Genomic DNA, 14051 nt, shown 5'->3' with positions numbered 1-14051 from the left:
GATGCAAAGCTAAGGATACAGCCTAAATAAGTTCGAAGTATACTCCAATTTTATTGAATCAATTATTAAAATGGAGAAGTGAACTAAATTTTATTTGCTTTAAAAATTTAATTTGAAAGATACTTATTTTTTTGTCGCCTTCAAGCAAAAGTTGCATATTTAAAGCTAAAAATATTAGACCAAATATTAGGTTCAATTGCTAATATCTTCCTGCTCATCCTATACCTCACTATCAGCTGTGGAAAAATTTCCAATTATACATATTCAACTTTACAGCATAAATAAGCTCATAGCATATTTTAATATTATCAAACTAACTACAACAAACAAGTAAATTAAAGTTTTACTTAAAGATTACTCTGTACTATCTGTCCTTACTGTTGGAGCAACGTTGGCTCACCTAATGTGGTGCCCATTGTCCGTGTAAGAGTGGCCAAAAAATCTGCCCTACTGGTATTTGAATGATGAGTGTCAATCTGGTGGATATTTGAGAAAAAAGAAAGAAGCATTGATGGAGAATTTCATTTGAAAATTGCATATTTTCTAGAAAAAAGTCCTTTAATTAAATATTTTTACCAATCACTGTGCTATTTCATTGTATATTTTTATTTTACTGTCTATTTATTTAAAAGCATTGTCTTATGAAACTTTTTTTGCTGTGTCCTCTAACAAAATAAAAACAAACAAAAAGAAGTTCCTTTTGTTTAATCTTTCTGCAAATATTACAAATATGGAAAATGTGATATACCTTGTATTCTTACAGATATAAGCACATTTTCTTATCTGTATATAGTCAATCTTCTGTAAATATATATATATATATATATATATATATATATATATATATATATATATATATATTTGCGTTTTTAAGTGAAATTTCTTAAAAAAAATCCAAGATGCAAAATTTTTCTCGAAACTGGAGAAAATATACATTAAATATAAATAGAAATTTCAGGCAAACTTCAGTTTTCTGAGTTTATCTTTTTTGTGGCTTTGATAAAAATGAATAAATCATGCACTTTGTAATATATTTTAGAAAAGTGGAATATGTTTGAATTGCTTCGAATGCTTTTGTAAAAGATGTCAGAACATTAAGAAATATCGCATATCTTTCTTAATATATTGAAAGCATTTTTAAACGTGATATTCAAGGGGCTCTATTAATCTCATTAGAATCCTATTATATTCCTCAGAATCATAATGATAAATAAATAATAAATAAATGTTGTAAACTTTTTTCCTTTATCTATTCGTGCTTAATGGACCGAATAAAAATCAAGGATGAAATTGTTTAAGTTACTTTTAGAATGATTTTAACATTAATATTGCTAAAATTTTATGCTTTAACTTATGTTAAATAAATGTTTCTGAAAAGAACAGGAATGTTCTGTTATTTAATCCAGCGGTTCCTGAATGGTGTTCTGCGGAACCCGAGGTCTCCTTGTGTGAGTCAAAAGGGTTCCGATAGTGAGAAATCTATTTAATCAGACTTGTTTTTAATTTTTGAAACCTATAATTATATTTTGAACTAATAAAAAAATCCTTATTTACTCAATATTTCAGATGTGTTTGAGAAATTAAAGTAAATTGCCAATAAAAAAGAAATGGCAAATGCTTTCGAAAATAATTTTTTCCTAGTTATGCATTGAATGAATTAGTGAAAAGACATGCATTTATAAAAAAATATATTAGCATTTCCTATCGCGATCTTCAAATCAAAATAAAATAACTGAAATTATTAGTAAAGAGATGTGTTTCTCTAATAGCCATTTTCAACGTTTATATAAGTTCTTTTTAGTTTCCATTTCAACAAAAACCATAATTCGGCTTATTTTATCCATTTCCAGCCTGCGCTTATGGATCAAAATCATTTCATATCTAGGCTAGATACAGCCTCAAGACTGTGAATTCAACTTCCAGGTATGAAACCTAATTAAAGATTATTAATGTTGAAACAATGAAAAAATTCACTCCTGTTATTAAATATTTTGAAATTTAAATAGACTTTTTCGGTTAATAAACTTAGAATTGTCTTTTAGTAGTTTTTAGTTTTTAATAAATTATAATATTTCTTTGATTTGTATATTCACAACTATTAATGAACTTAAACTATAAAGTCGAGGTTCCACAGAAAAAAAGTTGATCACTTAGGGTTCCATAGCAGAAAAAAATTTAAAACCACTGCCGTAATCACACAGCATTTGAAAATTTTAAATATAGTCAGGGCTGGTTACCCGTTAACCCATTTATTATAGTTTTGATTATTATAATTGTGAAATTTTACTTCAAACAAAGCGGCTTTTTAAGCATCGGGCAGGTAAGTCTGTTATACAAATATTACAAACGTAATTCCAAATTCGCTACATATACATTATGATGTACATTATAAACATTGTGGCATTTTAAGCATATATATTATAAACATTATAATAAAATTTAATAGAAATTATTGTATAAACTAGACTATTAAAAATTATTGCAGTGCTTCCTTATATTTCATAAGAAGTGCACTCAAAATCTCATTTGTTTAGATTAAGGGACTCATAATTGGAGAAACTGACTACACCGTTCTGTATGTATACCTTCATTTATGTAGTTATCTTATATTAATATAAAATGCATGTTTAAGGCTAAGGCTAGTTAGTTTTATAAATGTATAATTTAAATAGTATTAAAACACACGATAGCGTTTTATGTTGTAATTAAAATTGGATTTAGCATTTCAATTTACTCCTTAGTTTAAGAATTAATTTAATTGTTATGATTTAAGGGCCACACAAATGTAAAATGCGGTAATAAATTTACATTTTTACTAAGGCAATTTTTTAAATTTCTTACTGCACATCTTAATTATAAACGCTACAGTCTGCCAATCCATTTATGAAAAAGTAAAATTATTATAACAATGCATATGTTATGAATTTTACTTTAATTTTATTATATGCGCAGCGTTGAACAGCCTAACCAGTTTTAGGTTTACAAGTATCAATATTCATCTTCATCACAATGTAATTATTAACCCAACCCAAAAGACTAGGGAGGTTTTCGATCAAGTAAGGGAGCAAACTAGCCTTCATAGATGGTCATTTAATGAAATTGACCTGCATTTGCGTTATATAAAAAGAAAAACCGCAAAATCCTAACTCGGTTAGGCAGAATGCGAGGACGTTGTAATCCGTGATCTGTCGCATACTGAAGATATTCCGTATTAAGCCTCTACACGTTTTCTTATCAGTAGTCTGCGCAGACTATTTAAAATGTGAACCAGTGGTGTGCAAATTCTATATTTAAAGTACTAAAGAGAAATTTATTATATACATTTGAAAATAGAATCTGTAGTGGTTGGCATGTAAATAAGGCAAACCAATTATACTCATAAATTAAACAAATTTGTTGATATATATTTGCTACCACTTTCTTATTTTTACTAGATTTTTTATTAAATGGCTCTTTCGTAAATTGGTTTACCTTCATAGTGGTCTGATCGGACTACCTATAAGAAACCGTGTGGAGGTCTTCAGTTATAGGAGTCATAGATTAAGAGCATTGCCTCCTGGGACACCTCGACACAATTGATATGATTGTCCTGGTTATTTATTTATTTTTAATCATTGAACAAAATTTAAGAACAAGAAAAAGCCCGCAGAATTATGATCATCGCATACGCGTCCGAAATTAAACATTCTGCTATTTCAAAATTAAAAGTTTTTTATTTTGATTTACAATTTATTGTCAAAAATACATGAGAAGGTTTCTGTGCTCATTACGAAGTACGGCTTATAAATCCTTCTCAAGTTGAAGACCAGATTAGAAGACATTTTGGAGAAACACATCCAAAATATGCCTCAGGACTACTAACTTTGTACGTGTTTTCAGAAAATTTCTTCTAGTGGTAGCTAAGTTAATGATTTAATGTATGATTCTTTGTTTTGTGAATTTGATTAGAAATTATTTTTCACACCGCTATCTTGTAAATTATTCAAAAGTTAATGTGAGACGCCGCTTTGTTCCAGGTATTTATGATGCCAGCAAATATGCCAATAATTCTGAAAGCCTTAGTTTTTAATTCTATACTACTCTATAAAATATTTTTCAAGCAGCGTAACAGTTGGCAGGCGTGTATGCATTCATGATTTAATTTATAAGAAAGTTATAATTTTTTTTTTTATCTCGTGCGTTTATACATTTAGGTTAATCCCATTCTTCCTAAATTATAGTAGGTATTTCGCTAAAGCTGGGGTACTAAAACATTTCAACTCATGTAAAAACTGTATACTTTTTGTAATTATATTAAGGCAAATAACAATCTTTCAAAGTTTAAAAATAAGTTAGAGCACAATGCAAAGTGAAATACTTGTATTTAAATCATCATTTGACGCAAGAAAATAAATATTAAGGGGGAAAAACATGAGAAAATAAGAAAAACTGTACATTTTTACTTTAAAATAAAAAAACCATAAAACCAAATTCAAAAATTTAAAAAATTAATGAGGAAGATGATTTTTTTTGTTTCATTAGAAATTTATCTTGTGAAAAGTACTTTAATAAGAATTTGAGATAAGAAAAAGTTTTTTCGGGACTTGTGGATAATTTTGACCCAGTGCAAACTTCATTAGTTCTTCTTCATGTTCATACATCTGTGGCATTCATTAGTTCTTCTTCATGTTCAAACATCTGTGGCATTCATTAGTTCTTCTTCATGTTCATACATCTGTTCATACATCATATATATACTAACCTCCACACTTCTTTCGTTTTGTTTAACAAGTTAAATGTAGACCCCTTTTTTTTCGATTTTTATACCTATCCGGCTCAGTAAACATGCCATCATGGCCCATGAATTTAATGTATAGCACAAATGCCTAGCTGAACTATTTTAAATAAATGTAACTTTGTTTTTCATTTGTAAGGAACCTTTTTAGCAAAACCCATATATCCTTCATATATATCATATCGAATAAGGAAGCATGAGAAATCATTATTATGCAGATATCAACATATTACCCTTGTAACATCGTAACACGTTGGGTCAAATTTTTAAAAATAAATTTTAGAAAGCTCGTTATTGTTTTAATTCATAAAATTTTATGCAATTATTTTAAACTGCAAAATTTCGCTTAACACGTTCACGCCGGGGTGACCCACCGGTGGGTCACGCTAGATTGTCTCATCTTGGCAGCGCACCGGAGTAAAAACTGGTAACAATAAATTTCATTCTTTAGTTTTTTTCCAGGAATAATAAAAATCTGTAACTACCAATTGTTTTTAACGGATGCAATTTTTATATTGAATTGCTTCTTCGCCTTGATAAATTACCTTACAGTGAATTGTTATTGTTGAGAATAGATTAACTCCTCCCTATATTATCTAATATTGAAATAGTTCTTCTACCAGTATTTTCTCTTTTCCAGTACCAGTATTTTCACTTTTCCCGGCGTGAACGTGTTAAAATAGTACATTGTTTCTGAAATATAATTTAAATTATTTGAGTATTTTTTATAAGGAGAGTTTTTCAGGTTACTTTTTAATAAATTATCATACTAATATTTTAGATAATACAGGCACATTTTTGTAACTTAATCAGGGTTCCCGGGGTCCCTGGGAAATTTTAGTAGTGGTTGTAAATTAAGCATAATGCTTAAAGATATTTCTTATTTTAACATACCACTTTGTCGTTAAATGGTTTAGAAGCTCGTATTTTCATGCACATACACTTTCTTTAGAAAATAATTTTTAGTGGTTATTATACTGAAATTAAATTATTGACATTTGTTTAATTTTCGCTATCACTTTTTAAAATTTGCAAAGCCCGTGGGAATCCTGTTAATTTGCATCGTATCAAATTTATACATATTTAAACCACTCTTTATTAATATTTAATTCTCATTCAAAAATTACAAAACGCAAAAATTAAATTTATGTTACGACTCGAAACATTTTAATCTTTACAGGTGAACAACGGTCAATTCTTTATTACCCACAAAACTCTACTGACACTAAATATTGTCTGAAATATCTACTTTCAAAGGTTGCTTTTATTCAATTTCTATGCAAGTGGGGTAGATGTTGGAAGAACTGAATATTAATGAGTCGGCAAATTCCTTAAAGATCCCAACTTCGAATGGAACAAAGACCTTTTGAATAGATGACTCGTGCAAAAATAAAACGAATAGGAAATAACTCACCCTGTGTTTTGTGGTATGAATCTGAAACAGGCTTTAACTAATGAGTAAGGCATACTTTGTTTGTTTAAGATATTTCTTCTGATGTGAATATGAATTCTTGCGTAGACAATTCACTTCACTGTTCAGGTATGAAAAGAAGAGAAATATGGAATTTAATCGTTTATGGTTGACGTTTATTTAAATAAGTTAATGTTAACTTGAGTGTAAATGTATCTTGAAAAAGTGGTTTTAATGAATAGTATATTTATTTCCAGAGACTATTCATACAGTAGTTGATGATCGTGGTTATATTTTAAATTTCTAATATTATAAAAATTGAGGACAAATGGTTCTGAAAAATTTAGTTGCCGAATATATTACTCCTTTCGTGCCTAATTAGTTGCTACATTTCCAAATTATGCCCCAAATTAGTTGCTAGATTTAACCCTTCCTACCACCGGGACATATATGTCCCGCAGGCAGTTTCAAATAACCCTATGGGCTAAATATGCTTTGTATTATTATGAATGCATGTCCCACTGGTATTCCTTGATATCACTGACAATTCAGTAATTTTTTCCCTTTTTCAGAATTTTATCGATATTTGCATTGTAACTGATATATTTAAGTACTTATTTCATTTTTTTCTCAGAAAAAAAAGTTGCTAGTGAAAGGGTTAAATTAGGTGCAATTTTATAGATCAATACAAGTAAAACTATACATCTAATGTAATATATTTTAATGTATGAGCTGGTGTTGAACAGCAGACCCAATTCTGAATTTATGTCTATCAATGCTCAACCACAACCACCTAGAGTAGAAGGCCTGGGAGCTTGTTTGTGACGTCACGATCAGAAGGCAGAAAAGAGCGTTGCTGTTTTCTACCTTCAAAGTGATCAGAGGAGGTTGTGAAGATATGAGGATAGTCGATTCCTTATTAGTTTTATTCGATTTATTGTTTTTTCTTTCATTTTTATAAGTTAAAAATAAGAATCAAAATTTTTTATGATCTAAATAATTGTGTATATATAATCCTTGCCTTAAAATAATAAATTTAAAATGAGCCAAAAGACGGAAAAAATCATGATGAAAAATAAATAAATTAACTCAGTAATAAATCTTAGATTAGTTTTTAAAAACTTTTTTGGATTACTTTCATAAGATTTAATCCAAACCTTTTTTTACGAATAAATTTCTATTTTAAACTATTTTAAGAGTAATCAATCATATTAAATAAATATCAATTGATTAAAAATAAAAATATTTTCCTAAGAATTGAAAATTATTACTTAACATTCATTGATGGAAACAAAATGTTATTGAAAAGAACACTTAAGAAAATAAAAGCAAATGTTTATCCTTTATAAACCTTTGAAATATTTATAGCCAATTTATATAATTATTCTGAAATTTTTTTACTTACTGCAGTAAATTGACAAATTAGCATCTGTCGGTCTAATTTCTTTCTATGTTCTTCTGTTTTACATACATGTGTTAAAAATGATTTTATGTGAGTTATTAAATAAGCTGAATCATTACTTTGATGATATAGACTAAGACTAGAACATTATGAATGAGGTAATTAAGTATATGAAGATTAATTTTATCATAAAGTATAAGTATGCTTTAAAATAATGACACAAACATATATATAGAACAAAATCTTTATTTAAATCAGTGAAGAGAAAATATGTATACAAAAGCAAATAAAATTTTTAAAAATTTTATTTTCAAACATATATCAATTATTATATCATTACTTGCAATTTCAAGATTACTATACTTCTGAAGAAAACATTGTAATTGTCATATATTTTTAAATGACCAAATTTCCAAACATTTTATTTTAAAACATAACGCCATATGGCAAACAAAAATTTGGAACCTTGAAAATTTTTTATTTTATTAATATAATTTCATTATAATCATGCTTGCAAGTTGAGGAAAAAAGCCAAGATTGAAATTTTTTTCTGAATAAAATTTCCAACTTACCACCTCGACATACAAGACATATGCAAAATATCTAGAAAGCTTTACCATAATATATCCAATTTATATACTGAACAAAAAATATTTGTCAACCTCTTCCTTTAATAAAATAACAGAAACATAAAAAGTACACCAGTATAAATAATGAAAGCAATTTTTACTTATTAAATTATATCATTACTTGCGATTTCAAGATTACCACACTTCTGAAGAAAACATACTGTAATTGTCATATATTTTTAAATGACCAAATATCCTAACATTTTACTTTATCAATATAATTTCATTATAGTCATGGGTGCAAATTGGGAAAAAGGTCAAGACTGTAAATTTTTTCTGACTAAAATTCCCAGTATACCATCTCGACATACAAGACAGCAAAATATCTAGAAAACTCTACCATAATACATCAAATTTATATACTGACCATTATCTATTAATCTCTTCCCTTAATAAAATAACAGGAGCATAAAAAGTACACCAATATAAATAATGAATGAAATTTTTACTTATTAAATTATATCATTACTTGCAATTTCAAGATTATCACCAGTATCTATACTTCTGAAGAAAATATATGGCAAATGTCATATATTTTTAAATGACCGAATTTCCAAGCATTTTATTTTAAAATATAACCCCAGAAAGCAATCAAAAATTTGGTAAAAAAAATTCATGGATAATTCAAAATATCTGCTTACATACTGTATTTTACCGTGTATGCTAATGAAACAATCTTTTACGAAAATGCTGACAGTTGATAAAACTGTTAATATACTGTAAAAGCAAAACAATAAATTACTAATGATTGTACAGCAGGCAAATGTATAGCCCTACATTTTATTTTAAAACATAACCCCAGAAGGCAAACAAAAATTGGCTAAAAAAATTTCATGGATAATTCAAAATATTTGATTACATACTGTATTTTACCGTCCATGTTAATGAAACTATCTTTTTTGAAAATGCTGATAGTTGATAAAACTGTTAATATACATGTAAAAATATAACAGTAAATTACTAATGATTGTACTTTTGCTCTGGTAACAACATATTTTAAAAACTTGTTGTTTATTCGAAGGAAGAAAATGAAAAAGGATAGTAAATTAAATAAAATATTGAATGAAATGCAGAAATTTCTATACATAATCTAAAATATTCCACTTACTTTTTAAATACCATTCTATACTTTAAATTAAATCTGGAGTTAAATAAATTGTCAACTAAATTTTCCTTTTCGAAAAAAAAAAAAAACACAAATATCTCGTACTTATGGAACTTTGAACTATATTTAGAGGATGATAAGAAATATATACTAGCGAAAACAAAATTGTAGTTTTCTTATGAGATGTACCACAAAATATAATGTAAATAATGCAAGTAGTTGCCTTACATCACCCAATAATTAAAACTAAGTTAAGTTTTAAAAGTAAACAAGAAGTTCATGAAAAAAAAGACTATTATTTACAATGCAGTTTTAAAACTTTTAAACATTTTAGATTAAATTGAAGCTTTTAATTCCTATGACCTTCCTATTATTTATTTTACAATTTATGATAATAATTAAATATTTATTTTTAAAAGTCTTGACGTAATTAATCATTTTACAATAAACAATAATAATTATATATTTATTTTTAAAAGGGGTGATGAAAAACAATCTACTTTTGGAAAGCAAAAGTGATAATCCTTGTTAATTTAAACATTACAATAAATCTTTAGAAATTTAAGCAAATATTCTTAGTTAAAAACAAATTATAAATATTTTTTGCATAAATGAATCACATAACAATAGCTGCAGCTGTGTGTCTTGTAGAAACCAAGATACTGACTTTTTAAGATCATCATCATAGTTCCCTGGGCACAAGATAAAGCAACAAACTTAAAACCATGCTTGATGCCTGAAAAATAAACAGACATTAAGACTCATGGCTGAAACTAAAATATTAATTTATCAACATCTACCTTAATTTGTCATTGGAATAATGAAAATCAAAAAAAAATTGTTTTACTTCCCAAAAAATATGTAAAATTTTTTTTCTTAGTTATCCGAATTCTTAAATAAATTTTCTTAAGTTTTGGTTAGCATAAATGAAGTTCTGCTACATATAGTTAACAATCTCTAAAATAAGCGTTCAATGAAATAATTTATTTACTAAAATTTTCTTGATTCCAAATACTTCTTCTAAAAGTATTTTAACAGCACGCAAGAACTATTAGTAAACAATGACACCAAACCTTGATATAGTATTAAAAACTAATATTTTTATCCCCAAATATTGGTACATTTAGAAATTCTTCTATATTAAAATTCTTCTCAGGCATATTAGATTTAGTAGCTAAATATCAACAAATGTAAATTCTATCAATATTCATAAGCTAAACATATCTGGTACTTTTTACTAAAATGTGTTTAAATTTAATTACTACCAATTACTAAAATTAATATATTTTAATATGCATTCTATAAATCTATAATTCAAACATACTGCAATGTATAATTTATAAATTAAGATATATCACAATTCTAGGGCTATTTAAAATCTTGAGCAGAAGCACAATAAATATTGTACTAACAATTTCTAAGTCCATTTCAATCGCTTAGTTTCATTTAAGATGCTTTAGCTCATGAAGTATGAATAAAAAACACAATCGAATGCTTTTGTAATTTTATATTTGAATACTAAATTAAGTTATTTCATAATTCAAATGCAATTAGATCAGGTAACACGTATAAATACATTAGAGACTCAAATAACGAGTCACAACATAACAACAATTAAAGTTAAATTAAATACGTAGTTTCAATCTGAATTCAAACTTAATTTACAACATATTAGAGATAAATATATTGTTATCAAACATAACACTTTAGTAAAATAAAAATAGCATCTTTTACTTACTTCGATATCTCTTTAATCAAACTTTATATGTTGACAACATTCATAGTAAAGTAATAACGTTTACGTCCAGGAATGGCGTTCTCACCGAGGAGCTACCATGCTACCCGCCTACAGACGCTACCTTCTGATCGTGACGTCACGGGGTTGAAATCGCTCAGCCAGCAGGCCTTGACCTTCTAGTAGGTGTTGGCTCAACTCCGTAGCCTTGTAATTTTGAACCCGACCTCGAATACAAGGAAACTCATGGATCAAGCATAGGGATAAACTAGCCTTCGTGGAGGATTGTATGAGAGAGTTAATCCCCATTTGCGTTACATATAAAGGAAAATCACGAAAACATTTCAAGATTAGCCTCACCGAAAGGGGATTCCACTCCATCATCCATCTACTTCAGATGATATTTTGCATCAGCACTATGGTCAGTGTGAGACAACAGCAGTATCCATACCAACCAGGCCGTCACTGGGAAAAACCTGGGTCTATCCCTTATACCCTGAGCCACCACTGCTCACTAGTAATGAATTCTTGGTAAATTAGCTATAAGATAGCTTAATGTAATTACTGGAGGGAAAGTCCTCGCAAAATGGGGCGTAGTTTAAGAGCCTTAACGTATCGCATTATAAACTTAATTTTATCATACCTGCCAACTCTCCCGGATTTTGCGAGAGATTTTATTTTCATATTTAAAGTGGTAGTAAATATAAACTATTTTTTCTTTTATAAATTTAATTTTTAAATGATTTTGATCACCACTATTCTTACAAAAATTAAGCTTATATATTAATATACGTTACTATCATGGTAGTCAACTTAATTTTTTTCAAATACAACGTATTTGTTTGCTTAAAATTGAAGTTTTAATTCCATTTTAATACCACTGGGAAAAATGATAATGGAAGGGATTAAAAGTTGGCAGGTCTGATTTTATTATCACTTCCTTCATACCACTTCCTGCGTTGCAAAGAGGACTGCTAGCATTCACTCGAATGAATATAAAAAATTCTTGACCTGAATATATTGTCAAACTGCATAAAAAGTGTAGCTTTTTAGGAAAATAAAGCCATTGCTGATTTTAAATCAATGACCTGAAAATATCTAAGATCTGTTCAAAAATTATGCAACAAGAAAAAGAATTGTTCCTCAGTGTAATTATAGAAATGATTTTAATAGAATTTTTTTTTAATTATTTTGTCCCATTTCATTTGCATGGAAACTTATTTCGCTGAAGTAAAATTTTGCAACGTCACGGATATGATAACAAAATTTGTTAGGCACCTTGGGTAGCTATTAACCCTTTGCACTCCCTTTCACTGAATATCAAAAGGCAGCACCTCCATTTATTTACATATCTAGGTCAATTACAGAGATGCCAACTGCTCCGGACAAGTCAAAATAATTAAAAAAGCGGTAAACAATTACAAAGTAAATTTTGCAAATATTTTACTATTTTTGATTGCATTTTAAATGTTACAGCATGACTTAAGTATTATAAAGTGGAGAATGATATAAGCCTACGAATTATTTAGAAATAGTGATTAATAAAAATCTACTAAATTGAATTTATTAAACCAAGAATCACAATTGATAAACTACCACTTTAAAATATGTATTTGCTGTCCGGAGCAAGTTGGCATCTCTGCAATTAAGTCTACATTAGCTCTATTTTTCCCTGTCATAATGCTGCTTACGTTAGAGTTATGCAAAATCTGCTACTAGGTGCGTTTAAAAAACTTAGAGACAATAATTTCTACAAATTAATATTGTAATTTGCACTCAGTAAGAACTGGAAATTAAGGCTAGGTTTTGAAAATAAATGATTGTGTTAAAAAAGCATTTGAGAAGTTTTGTTTAGAATGTTTTTTAGTAAATTTTAAACAAGACAAATAAATTGGAATATTCTCAGAACAAAATACGAATAATATAAATTAAAACTGACTTATGATCTCAACCATTTTGCTAAAAAATAAAGATATCTTTACTTTAAAGTTTTAACAAAAATACAATAAAAATATTTCTAACATGATCAAGCGAATTTCTTCCAATATTTCTGACTAGATTTGTTTCTCAGACACAAACACAAGAAACATCACATTTCGAATTGTGCTAGTGTAAGAATATCTGGCTGATGCGAGAATATTTTTGGATGAAAGAGATGACAAAATGTTTAATACCAATCAAACATGCTTCAGAAATTACACATCTTTGATATTACAGAAATGGAATCTTTAATATTTTGAAAGTCTGTTAAGAATTCAATTAAATCAACTTCAACAAACCGTTATTTTAATTAAACTGACAAGGTGTATTTCACTTGCAAAGTATCATCGGAACATATCTGCAAAGTTTTACGCTCTTCAGAGGAGCTTTCACATAGTGGTAATAAAATGACATTTGTGTGTATATGAATTGCCACTATAAGCAGACTTTTAATTTGTACTTAGTCTAGTCTTTGAAGAATATAACGATGTAAGAACGTAGATATTCGATTTGTACGCTTAAATTATTTAAAAATAATGATAGTCAGATTCATTCTAAGATATGTTTATTAAATCAAAAATCAAGTTTGCATAAAAGTGACTGCCAGATAAATTTTAGAAATAAAGTTTTCCTGAAAAGCTCGCAGGTATGGTAGCATTTATTGAGACTTACTACTGAGAAGTAATTAAAATATATAATAAATATTACAATATCAACCACTTACACTGTTAAAAAAATTATAATATATAGATAAATTATTTTTAACAGTGGTTGATATTGTAATATTTATTTTCTTTAAAAGTTGGTAAAAGGATGACATACAAGTAATAAATTATTAATACAAATGTTAGAGTAATGATATACAACTAATAAAGGATTAATACAAATTTCAAAATAATGATTAGTACAGATGACATTTTAATTATTTTTTTCCCTTTGCAGTCAGATTTCTCCTCTGACTGGACATCAAAAGTCATTATTCTAAAATGTAAAATTTTTTTCTTAATTCTGAGTA

At 27.8% G+C, this 14051-nt stretch overlaps 1 long non-coding RNA gene across 1 annotated transcript; it reads right to left on the bottom strand.

Annotated features, from left to right (window-relative positions):
- Positions 1–9384: 9384 nt before the first annotated feature.
- Positions 9385–11251, bottom strand: LOC147800972 (uncharacterized). The gene is made up of 2 exons (XR_015430768.1): positions 11060–11251; positions 9385–10057 (listed from the first exon to the last, which is right to left on the bottom strand). It is a non-coding gene; the product is annotated as an uncharacterized LOC147800972 (long non-coding RNA).
- Between the last annotated feature and the right edge of the window lie 2800 nt (positions 11252–14051).

Source organism: Parasteatoda tepidariorum, chromosome 12 (assembly GCF_982258835.1).
Source record: "Parasteatoda tepidariorum strain Cologne lab strain chromosome 12, Ptep-v5.0, whole genome shotgun sequence".
Lineage (NCBI taxonomy): Eukaryota > Metazoa > Arthropoda > Arachnida > Araneae > Theridiidae > Parasteatoda > Parasteatoda tepidariorum.
Note: the sequence above shows the minus strand (reverse complement) of the source record. Positions and strands in the feature narration are given on the sequence as shown.